This window comes from Camelus ferus, chromosome 14 (genome assembly GCF_009834535.1).
Source record: "Camelus ferus isolate YT-003-E chromosome 14, BCGSAC_Cfer_1.0, whole genome shotgun sequence".
Classification (NCBI taxonomy): Eukaryota; Metazoa; Chordata; class Mammalia; order Artiodactyla; family Camelidae; genus Camelus; species Camelus ferus.
Window position 1 is genome coordinate 9089878 of NC_045709.1, and position 13517 is coordinate 9103394.

At 39.1% G+C, this 13517-nt stretch overlaps 1 long non-coding RNA gene across 1 annotated transcript in view; it reads right to left on the reverse strand.

Moving 5' to 3' along the window:
• Nucleotides 1-2412: 2412 nt before the first annotated feature.
• The window catches only part of LOC116668535, a 37836-nt gene continuing 26731 nt past the window's right edge, over nt 2413-13517 (reverse strand). Inside the window, exons 5-6 of the long non-coding RNA XR_004325661.1 lie at nt 4228-4273; nt 2413-2657 (exon numbers count right to left, since the gene is read on the reverse strand). This is a non-coding gene — a long non-coding RNA (uncharacterized LOC116668535). The remainder of the gene's footprint in view (nt 2658-4227; nt 4274-13517) is intronic.

Here is a 13517-nt window from a genome sequence, read left to right on the forward strand (position 1 = left end):
TTTGGTTTTTTAAGGGGGGTAATCAGGTTTATTTGTTTATTTTTTTGATGGCGGTACTGGGATCGAACCCAGGACCTCATGCACGCTAGGCACACATTCTACCACTGAGCTATACCCTCCCTGCAAAGGCTTTTGTTTTTTAATATTGGATTTTTCTGAACAAATAGCTACTTTTATCAAAGTAATAATTATTTCTAATAGTTATTAAATATGTTTCTTTAGTTCTCTCATTGCTTTGCCATCTCCTACACTCAGAGTAATAGAAAATTGGAAGAAAGAGAGTCAAACAGGGGTCTGTACTGTTGTCCCGTAACTCCAAACCCATCCTTCCATTCTCTGCTTTGTGGTGCCCACGCCAGGACCCTGCAAACCTCATTTCTGCTCAGGGAGTCAGTCAGACTGCCATCAGGCAACACTAGAGGGAGGGTGCAAGGCTGGAGGAGGGAGAAAGGACTTGCACTTCCTGTTTGCTTCCTCTCTGCTTCTGGTTCCTGTAAATATCACCTTACACCCTGGCAACCTTGTCCTTCCTGTAGCAGCAGTTGGATTCAGTTTGCAATTCTTCCAGCCCTTGCAAGACGAACTTCATTACACTCCCTCAGAGACACCAGCACCAACTGGCTAGTGTCCCCACCTCAGAGGTCTGGGCCCCACCTCCACAGGGCTTCCCCTTCAAGTTCAGACATGTCAGGTCAGAGGCAGTCCAGCTGTGCCCCCTTCCCAAAGGACTGAGTTCCAGCTCTGTGGGGGCCTCTCCCCACAAGTTTTTAAATTTTAATAATTCCAAGGTCACCCCTTTGATTGCCCAGCCATAAGGATGGCAGTTGCTCCCACAGTTGCTACTTTCATGATGTATTAGTGTTCTCTTTCTGCCTCTTCAGTTCCCTAATTATCAATTTAATACCTAGTTAATAATTCTTTATATTAAATTATCTCTGTTAAAATAACTGGTATCATTTCTGTCTCCTGAGACACCAACTACATACAAATTAATACCAGAAGTATTTCTAAGGGAAAGTTTTTAAAAATATGATCTGGGGTATTGATTTGGTTGTGTCCTTGGCCTTGAATGTAGTGCCTTGACAATGGAATATGGAATACTAGTGATTCATGTGTTGGCATTACAATTAATCAAATTATGCCTGTGATTGGTTAAGATGAAGTTCTTACTGGATTAAGTACTTTGGAGAAATAAGTGATTGCTTTACTTGATCGTTAATGAAGTAATGTTGACTACAAGAATTGTGGCGTTGAATGGATTCTTCTGAGTGCATTGGAGCATTTGCAGAAAGGAAATTATGGCCTTTACACACTCAGCTTAAGTCACAGATTATCAGAGAATTTCTAGTATCCCTATAATAATCTCTTATTACTGGTAGCCACAGGGCAAATATTGTTGAAAGTTAAACACAAAATTTAACAACACTAGTTGCAGAATTACAATGTAAATTGTATTCATAGCCTCCCTTAGTCTTTCATGTAAAAGTGAAGGCACTAATTGGATAGGGATGAGACTTGAAATTTGCAATAGGGACATCTGCTTGGGTTCAGAAGACACTGAGAATCTTAACCACCCCCTCCATCCACCATCACCACCACCAAGTCACTCTGAGAGTCTCTTGCCAGCGGAAGGAGCCTGCCCTACATGTCTAGGGAGATTATCTGTTCCTTGCCTGAACACCCTGTAATAACCTCATCTGAGGCAGCTGCCTTACAAGGTGGCACTCATTCTCCTGAAAAATTAGCCTGAATATTCCTTGTTGTCACCAGGTTCATAACAAAGATCAATCTCATCACGTTCAAAAGTACACAGTCTGATTTGGGAGAAAACGGCTTATAAATCGGAAGAAGTGCAAGTGATGCTAATTGTGCTGACACAGGCCTGGAGAACACGTGTGAGAACGCGAACCAGAAGGTGGAAGGTAAACCCCGTGAAAATCCCGCAGCCCATCACCTCAGTAAAGTTTCTGGATTCCCGTGATCTAGAACACACTGAGCTATCCGTCCCCTCTGAAGAGAAAAACAAGTTGCTGCATCTTTCGCCCCTACCACTCAAAAAGTGGTGTGACACTGGGTGGGGCTTCATTTTGGATTTTGGAGGCAATCTTTATAACTTTTGAGTGTGCTACTTCAATCATTGACAAAATACTTGTAAGACTGTCAGTCCTGAGTGCAGAACCTGGTGAGAGAGGCTCTAAATCAAACCCGGGCTTATATGCAAGCTGACTTTCCAACTGGGCTTTATGACCCAGCAGAGAGCAACTACACAGATGAGAAAGACAAACAAGTGAAATTACAGGTCAATTCCATTCAAGAGCATAGATGCAGAAATTGTAAACAAAATTTAGCCAAGTTAATCCAGCTGTGTATAAAACACTAATACTTTCAAATACTACCATGAAAGTAGTCATTTCTGGTTTTATTTCCCCCCCATTATTGTATCCCAACACCTTGAATACCACATGGAACATACATAGGCATCAATGTTATTTTTTGAATGAATGAATCACCAAAATAGATGTATCCCAGGAACACAAGGGCTGTTTAACAACAGTAAACACATAAATGTATTTCACTACATTAACTGATCAAAGAAGAACACACGTCACTTCAGTAGATGCAGTAAAAGAATCTGGTAAAATCCATTACCCCAGTCACTAAAAAACACAAAAACAAAAACAACAAAAAACAAAAAAACTTAGCAAACCAGAAAACATAGCTTAAAAATAGAAGCAAGCTAGAAACTTAGAAATAAATCTAACACATATCTATAAGAACTTTATGGAGAAAATTTTAACACATTATTAAAGATAATTTTTAAAACAGACTTAAGTAAAGGAAATAGTTCCCACAAGCACAATTTTAAGACTAAATATGTTGAGGGTGTTGGTTTTTTTTTTTTTTTTTTGAGAGGTGGGGGTGTAATTCTACACATTTTTGCCCTGAAGGGCTATTGGGATTCCCATAATCTTGGAGAGACACTAATGACCTAGTTTGATAGAAGTGCATTAGAGTCTGTAAACAATATTTGCAAGTCCTTACTGATCTAACCAAGCCTTTGGCAGCCCCTCGGGGAATATACACTATGCTTTTGTCACAAGAGCAGATGTTCTATGGTCCATATGGTTCCTGCAATGAGCTATATTGGGAGGAGCAATTCATCTTCATGTTATCCCCTCTCTTTCCTTTTTCTTCCTTTTTTAAAGGTAAAAGATCTCCCAAACAAACAAAGTCAGGGTAGGTAATTATCCAAGTAACCTCAATTTTGATAAATGAGAAATTTAACCTGAACCATAAGTACCTTAATAATAACTGCCAGCTCACTCAGAGTTCTTACTTTGTACCAGATTTTGTGCAAAGCTCTTTACATGTCCCATCTCACTGAGTCATCACAATAACTCTGTGAGTAGGTAATACTATTCTCTTCATTTTATAGAGGCAGAAACTAAGATATAGAAGGTTAACCCCAAAGTCACACAGCTCATGTATTGATTTCCTCGGGCTTTCATAACAAATTATTGCAAACTTGGTGGCTCAAGACAACACAAATTTATTCTTTTGCAGTTCTGGAGGCTAGAAGTCCAAAAATCAAGATGTTGGCAAAATTGGTTCCCTCTGAAGGCTCCAAGGGAGAACCCGTTCCAAGCTGCCCTCCTAGCTTCCTGTGGTTCATAGCCCTTGATGTTCTTTGCCCTGGGGCTGCAGAAGCCACAGCCTCTGCCTCCAACCTCCTGTAGCTTTCTTATGTACCTCCGTGTCTTCTCCTTTTCTGTCTCTTCTGAGGACACTCGGTCATTAGATTTAGGGCCCACCCTTATCCTGGATAATCATATCTTAAGAGCCTCACCTTAATTACATTTGCAAAGACTTATTCCAAGTAAGGTCACATTCTGAAGTTTCTGGTTGACCCATCTTTTGGGGGTCATGATTCAACTCATTACAGCTAGTTAGTAGTAGAGCCAGGGACTTACATACAGTTCTGTTTGACTTTAAGATCTCAATCTCTTATCCATTATTTTATACTTCTCTTTTTACCAAGTCTTACATATAGTAGATGCTCAATAAAAGCTTCCTGGCTGAATAAGAATTAAAGAATAAAAAAGATACTTGGTCTTAGTTCATTGTACCGGAATTTATTCTGTAGTCATTTCTCAAAAGACTACTTCTGAATAATCACACTGTGTATAGATAGCTACTATTCCTTCTACAAAGATGTCACTAACTTACCTCTTATTCCTTGTCATTATCCAGTTTCTCTTTGATCCTTCACAATCTGTTGTTTTAAAAACAGAAACCAAAGGCAAATTACAAATTCACTCAAGAAAGAATTAAAGAGAGAGGTGTGGTCAGAGAGCTCCACTAATGAGGTAAAACGGTCAGTTCCAGGCTCTATTCCCACTGATTAAAAGGCAAAACGAGCAGTCACAGGCTTCTCTCAGTGTCTCTGTTTTGACTCTCAAGTAAACCTTGGACTGTAACACTAATCCACTTCTCATGTTTTCCAAGAACTAAAGAGCAGAATTCCTAGAACAAAGAAGTAGCAAGGTCATGGGGTTTTCTTGGTCATTTACCATGATTTGAGCTCCAGGATGTTTCTGGAGTGGTTAATCTTTCAAGTCTATGCCCCAGAAGTATAAGGGCATGGAAAAAGAAGATAAAGGAAAAACAAGAATTCCATCTTAAGTATGTTTTTTAATTGAAAAATGTAATCATATGAATGATGAATAAAATGTTCAAGGTGAGATTTCCAGTGAATGCTATTAGCTCTTTCTTTCTGAAATTATTTCTAAAATCTATGAAAAGAAAGATTTATATTCAAAACCATTAATTATGTGAAATTACTTCAGTCTTTATACTCTAAAGATGAATGGTGTATTTCTGTGGTCAAAAAAGTAAAAACATTTAAAAGTAAATTCAGTGGATATATGTTATTGTAATCTAATTATGATACACCAAGTGCAATCATGTTCTTAGATAATGACAACAGAAAAGGGTTTTTAGATACATTGCATGGAATTAAATTCTTCTCAAATTGTCTGATTGCCCCCCTCACCCCCACAAAAGCAGGGCCAGGGAAGGAAATTAAGAGTCACAATTAGGGGTTGCTTGGTTGTTGGTTGGTTTTATCCATGATGTCAAGCTTTCCAGAAACTTTCTATTTCCAGTTTCCCCATCAGAAAGTAGACACAGAACTGAGATGTGATGTCTTACAGTAATAACTTATCAAGAAGCCAGCGTCTATATGTTTTTTCAGGACATGTATCTACATTTTTAGGTTAAAAAGTAAAGCAATGTAGCTCACAATCCCACTGCTCTAAAACACCGATTTGCTATCCAGAACTGAGGAAGCCCTGGGTCTTAGATACCCTGAGAAGTTCACTTATTCCTCCTTCTACCCTTAATCTTCCCCAAGATTGGACTTCTGCTTACATTGCCCTACTTCTAGCTTTCTGTTTACCTTTGTTGCAAAGCACTGTGGTCTCAGGATGGCTTATGCCCAAGCGCATCCAGATTTCAGCACATCCTGCTTCGTCTCTCTGCAAGCATTTAGTAATGATGCCGGTACACTGTTTCTTGGACTTTGAGGAGACATCTATATCCTAATTTTCTCCCTGCCCCTCTGAATACTCTTCCTATTCTCCTTTTCCCCAGACAACTACTTTAACATTGATGTTCTTCTAGATTCTTCCCAGAGCCCCTGGTCTTCTCAGCCTACTATCATAGACAGTCTCCTCCAATGCTATCATTTAAATAAGGCATCAGCAAACTATGTCTCACAATCTAACCCGCTGCCTGTTTTTGTAAAGTATTATTGGAACTGGCCACATTCCTTTATTTATGTGTTGTCTGTGGCTGTTTTTGTGCTACAACAGCAGTTGAGTAGTGAGACCATATCGTCTGTAAAGCCTCAACTCTTCACTATCTGGCCCCTTACAGAAAAAAATGGGTTACCCCTGGTTTAAACAATCCCTTCTACATTGATGATGGAGACTTGCACCTCGCTCAGTGGGAGACTGGGAAGAAGCAAAAAGTAAAGCCTGCGGATATCCAGGATTAAAGTCAAAAATCCGTGAGCAGGCAGACGGTTCAGTCCATGACCGAAAAGGCAGGAGTGAGGCGAAACAACCAATGTCTATACCAGGATGTCACTCAGAGTCACTCAGAAGACTCTCAGCTTTCTTTTTTGCCCTGAGAGATTGATACTCCTTACTTGAGGAAGAGAATATAGGTGGAGGAATAATTTTAACATAAAAGTGGCAAGAGATTCTGTTTAACTTTGCAATCTTCTCAAATGTATACCAGGGGAACAGCTAGTTTATGTGCAGAAAAGAGTCAGATATGCAAGGCTGAAACTCCAGGGAGAAGCGTGAGAGTACAGCTGTGGGAGTCAGCACTGTTGACAGGAGAACTGAGTCTGGAACTAGGAATGAGATCAGCCAGCAGGCATGTGGGAGGTGTATTTTAGCAGCTCCAGGTAAAGGAGACTAAGGGAAATGAATATCTTCTTCGTCGTAACCCTAACTCACTAATTTGGTAAATGCTGATACTGCTTAAGAAGAGATAAGTTAATCCACAGAAGAAGACAACAGAACTCTGCCCTAAGTGCTCGGTGCCGGGGATCAAATGCTAAAAATCTTTGTTGCTGCAGTAGCTTGCTGCTGCTTTAGGCAGCCAACCTTGTAACTTTAGACAGTTTGATAGAAAGATAAACAATTCCCTGGTGAATTTAATCCAGGGAAACCACCAGTTTAGATCAATCTCAACATTTAGTCTCAATAAGAAATTCTTTCATCTGAATTTCCTGGCTAAACATTCCTATACTCAATTTTTTTCATTAAACAATTTTTACGTGTTTGGAGTGTATAGTTATATTTCAATTAAAATGTATTACTTGTGTTTACATGTAGCAGCCTAATTTTTAAATAAACTTTTAAATTTTGGAATGATTTTACACTTACAGCAAAGTTACAAAGATAGTACAGACTTCCTGTATACCCCTCACTCAGTTTGCCCTGATGTTAACATGTGACATTACAGCAGTACATTTGCCAAAACTAAGAAACCAACATTGGTATGTTACTGTTTGGATGTCACTAGTTTCCCCACTAGTGTTCTTTTCCTGATCCAGAATCCCAGGCAGGATACCACATTGCATTCAGTCGTCCTGCTTCCTTAGTCTTTTCTGCGCTGGGATGGTTTTCCAGGTGTTCCTTATCTTTTGTAACCTTGACGTTTTTGTGGAGTACTGATCAGGCATTTTGCAGAATGTGCCTCCATTTGCATTCATGACATTTTCTCGTGATTAAATTAGGGTTATGGAACTTGGGGAAGAATACCTCATAGGTGAAGTCATATCACATCATGGGACACATAATCTCAACATGACATTGCTGGTGAGATTAACCTGGATCACTTGGTTAAGCTACCGTTGCCAGACTTCTCTAGAAAGTTACTATTTTTCTCCTTTCCATACTTTATTCTTTGGCAGCAAGCCACTAAGTCCAGCCCACACTCAAGCTTCACCTTCTAGACAGAGGAATATCCTATGTTATTTGGAATTCTTCATTAGGGAAGATTTGTCTCTTCTCTCCCATTTATTTGTTTATTCAATCATTCATTCATATCAGTGCAGACTAATGCATATTTATTTTATAACTGGATTGTGATCCAATACCATGCTATTTCCTTTGCTGTTCAGATTGTTCCAGGTTTGGTCCTTGGTGGCTCTTCTAGGTTGGCTCCTGTGTCCCTTTGATATGCCCCCATCTTTCCCCTCCCCCCTTTTTTATTGAAGTGTAGTCATTTTATAATGTTGTGTCAATTTCTGGTGTCCAGCATAATGTCTCAGTCCCTAACCCCCATCTTTTATATTTTTAACCCTGTGCTTTCTTGCAAACAGATGTCCCAAGCTCATCTTGTATTTTCTCTGCTAGAATCACTCAATTTTTAGCTATTTAGAATGAAGAATATTCTATATGTTCCCTTTCATATTATTTTCATTATAGGTTATTACAAGATATTGAATATAATTCCCTGTGCTATACAGTAGGACCTTGTTGTTTAAAGTGCTTAAAGTGTGACACATATAGTTACCATATGATCCAGCAATTCCCTTCCTAAGAGAATTGAAAACGTATGTCTACATTAAAACTTGTACACAAATGTTCACAGCAGCATTATTCATGATAAGCCCCAAAATGGAAACAATCCAAATGTCCGTCAGCTGATGAATGGATAAACCCAACGTGGTATAACTGTACAATGGAATATTATTCAGTATAAAAAGGAATGAAATACTGATATATGCTATAGCATGTAGAAACCTTGAAACTATTATGCTAAGTGAAAGAAATCAGTCACAAAAGGCCACATGTAGTCTGACTCCATTTATATGAAATGTCCAAAATAAGCCAATCCACAGACACAGAAGGTAGATAAGTAGTTGCCAGAGGTTCAGCGGAGTGGGGAACAGGGAGTAACTTAGTAGTTATGGGGTTTCTTTGGTGGGGTGGTGATGAAAATTTCCAAAATTAGACGGTGATGAGAGTGGCATTATTCTGTGAACATGCTAAGAACTACTGAATCGTACAGTTTGAAAGGATCAATTTTATGAAATGTGGGTTACATCTCAGTGAAGCTGCTATTTAAAAAAGAAAAGAATAAAGTACTATGTATGATTATCTTTTGGACACCTAAAGGCCTTCATCAATATATAAATGTTCTAATGTTTTCAAGTAAATAAATCTTTAAAATACTGAATGAGCATGGCAGTAATAAAGGCTACTTTTAATTGAGTGTCCACTATATACCAACCTGTGTATACCGCATGAAACTGCTGCATCTGACAGCCTGTGAGGTACGAAATGGCAACGTCGTATGGTTCAATCTAAGTCAAGACTAGGCCCTTGAATACAAGTCACCTTCATCACCAGGAAGGTCCCCCCACCAGCTAGAAAACTGGCCCAGCAAGATTAACTGAGTTGCCTAAGGTCGGTGAGTACCTAGTAAAGCCAGAATTCAAATCCAAATCTGCCTATTGCAAATGCTGAGCTGATTCTGCTGGTGCACATGGGCTCCCAGACTAAATGGGGCTCCTGAATTTTACACGTAATGATTCTCATCATTATTTTTATGCCTATTAGTCATGTAAAATTATACTTGTTTTTAAAGAGGACAGGGTAAATTGGACCACTCGTTTTCAACTTGGAGTAGACTCTTAAAAGGGCTCAAATCAGAGCTTAGTATCTTCTGGTTTAGACTGTTCAGTTAAGGTGTTTCTGTGTCTCTCACACTGTTACTAGTCTTGACATCTCTAGGTAGGCAGGACTTCCTATTTTTAATTTTTTGACTGTTTTATAGGACAAGAGAGTGAAAGAGGGAACCCAGGAACTTTATACAAAATAGGAACAATCAATGGTACACAGGTTGGCTAAGACTATTAACACTGACATAAACTGCTTTTAATCTTACTTGATTTGTTTCTAACTTTATCTCAGGATTCCTCTACCCTACAATCTCATCTTGCCCCAAATCCTCAGAGGTTAATATATGAGTGCAAACTTTTAATGACTAGAAATTTTCCTCCTCTGTCTTTTGCCAGTTTCCTCTCTTATTTGATGCCTTCTCTTTCTATGTCTATGTCCTCCAATTTTCTCCATTTAAGAGTTAGCATCAAGCCTCTTGTTAGTGTTAGTTGCATTAAATGCCCTAGAATACTATGAAATGATAAAGTTTCCATATCACTAAATGTATATTTATGGGTTGGGTTTTGTAGGGGGCAGAGGGGACTGGAGGGAGTTGGCATTTTTCAGGGGGAAGAATACATGGTCTTACAGAGTAGAGAGTCAGGGGATGTGTGTGGTTGGAAGAAGACAGAAAGGAAATCAGAGCCTCTCCACCCAACCCCACATTCCCAACCCTCACCCTGTTTTATTTGTCTCCTTAGACCTCAACACCATCTGACATAACATTTGTTTGTTTACTTGCTCTCTCCCCACATTCAGATGAAAACCTCAGGAAGGCAGGGTGGCTTATTCCCTGCTATATCCCCAGCGTCTAGAACAGAGCTTGGGCTCTTGAAGCCTCTCAATCTTTATTTGTCACATAAACAAGTGAATTAACAGCATGAAGTAAACAAAAAAGAAACAACTATGTTGAGGAGAATTACAGGCTTTTTTTTTCCCTCTAAAATGTTCTTGAGGATTACGATATTGTATTTAACAGCCAATCAAAAAAAAAAAAAAAGAAGAAGAAGAAGAAGAAGCAAGAAAAGAATAGTTATTTAACCTGAAAATGCGAAGTTCAAATGCTGCCAGCCTCTGTGAGACTAGCTGACTGGTCTGAAACATGAGAGGAGGGCAGAGATTAAATGATTTATCTCAGGGAGAGGAGCAAGTGTGGGGGCCCCTAAGCGGGACGCCTGGTAAAAGGAGAGGGAAGAAAAGAGAAGCAGCTCTTCTGACAGGAGCATGGAATACATTCATCCTTCTTTTTTTCTTCCTCCTTCTCTTCCTTTGATGCATAGCTGATTTCTTTGTCTTGAAATTAATTGCAATAGTTAGAAAAGACACTAATTAAGAGCAAAGTCTGTTTAAGCAGTGAGGGTAGATTACAACCCTGTTTGAAGGAACATGTGGCCTTTGGCTGGGGGAAGAAGTGATTCTGAATGGCTGAGGAAGTCAGGCCACATGCTCAGAGCCAATTAGATTTGCCGAATGTCCAAAATGTAGCAACCTCTAGTTAAATAATGAGCTTTTTAAAACTCAACAGCCTTACTGCCATTTAAATGCAAACTCCTTATTATTATGAGGGTTTTTTTTTTTTAGTAACTATAACCTGTCATTCACCAAAATGACACCTTAAAAAGTCAATTTCAAGAATCACCTTGGCTGTCACTCAGTCTCATAAATCTTTCCAAATCCCTTTAGAGCCAGCCTGACAGCACAGCCTCACACAATTTAGGCTGTAAGTCAGCTACACCTGTTGCCTATAAAATGTGGTTTATTACCACAAATACAATTGTAAACCTATATGCCCCAATGCTGCTTTTACGGCAAAAAGCAAGCACTCTTGACTCTTGTATTTGATCCTTAACGGTTGTCTTGAACATCACACAATATTTAATAGCTCTCAACATGCCGTTCTTCATTCTCATGGATCATAACTGTACTTTTATGAATCATGGCTTCCCTAAGATAAAACATATGGCCTATGAAATGATTAAAAAGCAAACAAATCCGTCACATGCTCTCTTTAAAAGCCTTCCATCTTCTCAAATAAGAATACAGTATCTCTCTGACAAAATTTCCTGACCAGCTTACAAATCTAGTAATTATATCCTGACTCTATAAATCTACCTTCTTTCATTGCAAATGAATGAATTATACTCATCTCACCTTAAATGCTATGGAGATTCGCACTGCACAGTTAAATTGCTGCTATCCTTCTCCCCAGATAGTAATAATAATTTACATTTGTATAACTCATCACAATTTGCAAATTCCTTGCACATAATTTTTTTTAATCCATGATGGAATACCTACCTCTGAGCCAGCTATTATTAATCCCAATTTTACAGAAGAGGGAATCGAGGCTAGGAAGAGTTAAGTAACTTGCAAAAAGTCAGACAATGATCATTCTCTTACCCATTTCAGCCTCAGGCAGTGCTATCTTCTACTAGTAACCTCAGCCCTGTTTGATATCCAACCAAGGTAGAGAACATATGTGCACTAGGAACCTGAGGCACTAGCTAGTAGGGCCTTCAAGTTGGTTCTGTTATAGGCTGGAGTCAGTTCTGATGCCCAGGGACCTGCTGCTCTTCCCTATCTCTGCCCCAGCTCCATCCCAATAATCAGTTCACGTCTCAGGCCTCCCAATGGCACTGGAGCTGCCATGAGAGCCCACTCCTGCTTATCTTGGCTTAAGATCTGACAACACACCAAACCTGTGCCAGCTTCACCTCTTTAGGAATTGGGCCTAGTACCCTTAGCTGCTGCTAGAAACTTGCCGTAACTCAGAGAATTCCCCTAAAAGTATGATACGATAAGGCTGACACTCACCTGCAAAGACAAGCCACTCTTTGGAGAATCCCATCAAAGATCTCCAGACGCCAGATAGGACCTGGTCCACGTGAAGCCAATGAAAGGGATAATCACAGAAATAGCTCCTATAAAGAAAGCTCCTACTATACAAAATTGAACACATTTATCTTATTTAAGAATTGATTATCAGAACCCAAACTTGCTCTCAATTGTTTCTTGACAAATAATAGAACACCATGTTCTTGAGCAATCACCACCTCTTCTTGGGGTCCTTCAGACATAGATATATAGAACAGGAAAACCCTCTGTACGCTAGGGTTAGGTTCTGCTGTAGTATTAGAAAACTCAAATTAATAGTAGCCAAAATATAAAATATTTTATTCTATTATAAGTTCTGAATTGGTACTATAGAGTTGCTATGAAATCCATACAATTGTAAGGAACCTAAGCTCCTTGCAGCTTTCTGTTCTATCATCCATAACATATTGCCTTTATCCACCTGGATCAAAAGGGCTGTTAGAGCCCCAGCCAGTACTTCCATATTCCAGCCACTAGCTAGAATGAAAGGGTCAAGAAGAGGACACCTCAACTTCAACCTATATGACACTTTCACTTTTATCCCATTGGCTAAATTTTAGTTACATAACCACATCTAGCTGCAAGAGAGGCCAAGATTTAGTCTTTATTCCAGGTAAACTATATGCCTCTTTTGAAAATTAGTGCTCTGTCACTAAATAATAAAGGGTAAATTAATACTGAGAATTAAGAGGAAATTTTTTTTGCCATAGTTTCTTCTTCAGACAACTGTTAGAACTCTTCCCAAAGCGAGGAATTCCCTATTTTTCCTTCTCCAGGACTCCATGACTTACCCTAATCTCTCTCTCCCTGCTCAGTTCGCATGCCTAGAGATCCAGACAGTGGTTCCCATATATGACCCAGTGCCCAGCTGGATTCAAAAGAGTCTCCTGAGGAATTTACTTAAAAATACAGATTCTTGGGCCTCAAATTTGAGATTCTGATTCAGTGGGTCTGGAAGAAAGTCCTGAAAGCTACATCTTAAAAACAAAACCAAAAACTCTCTAAACTATGCTGGGTAATGAGTTCAGTAATTTGAAAATTCATCAAGTTTATACTTACAATATATGTATTTTTAATGTATATTTTGCTTCAATGAAAAGGGTTTCTCTTAATGTTTAGAGATCTTTCCAGATGATTCTGTTGCATGGCAAGTTACGGAAGCACAGAAAAGAGGCTTGGTCAGAGCTTGACAATAACCAGTTCCTGGAGTCAGAACATTTCTCTCTGCTACATCCGCTGACTAGACTGCCATTGTTTTTCACATCAGCTTTACTGAAGCAAGTATTCATTTATTCACCTGTTGACAATTGACTCTAGGTTTGAGACAGATGATAAGAAAGTGTGAGTTGGAATATTACCCTGTAATTTGGGTGGGGGGGGCAGGGATCTAAATTCATG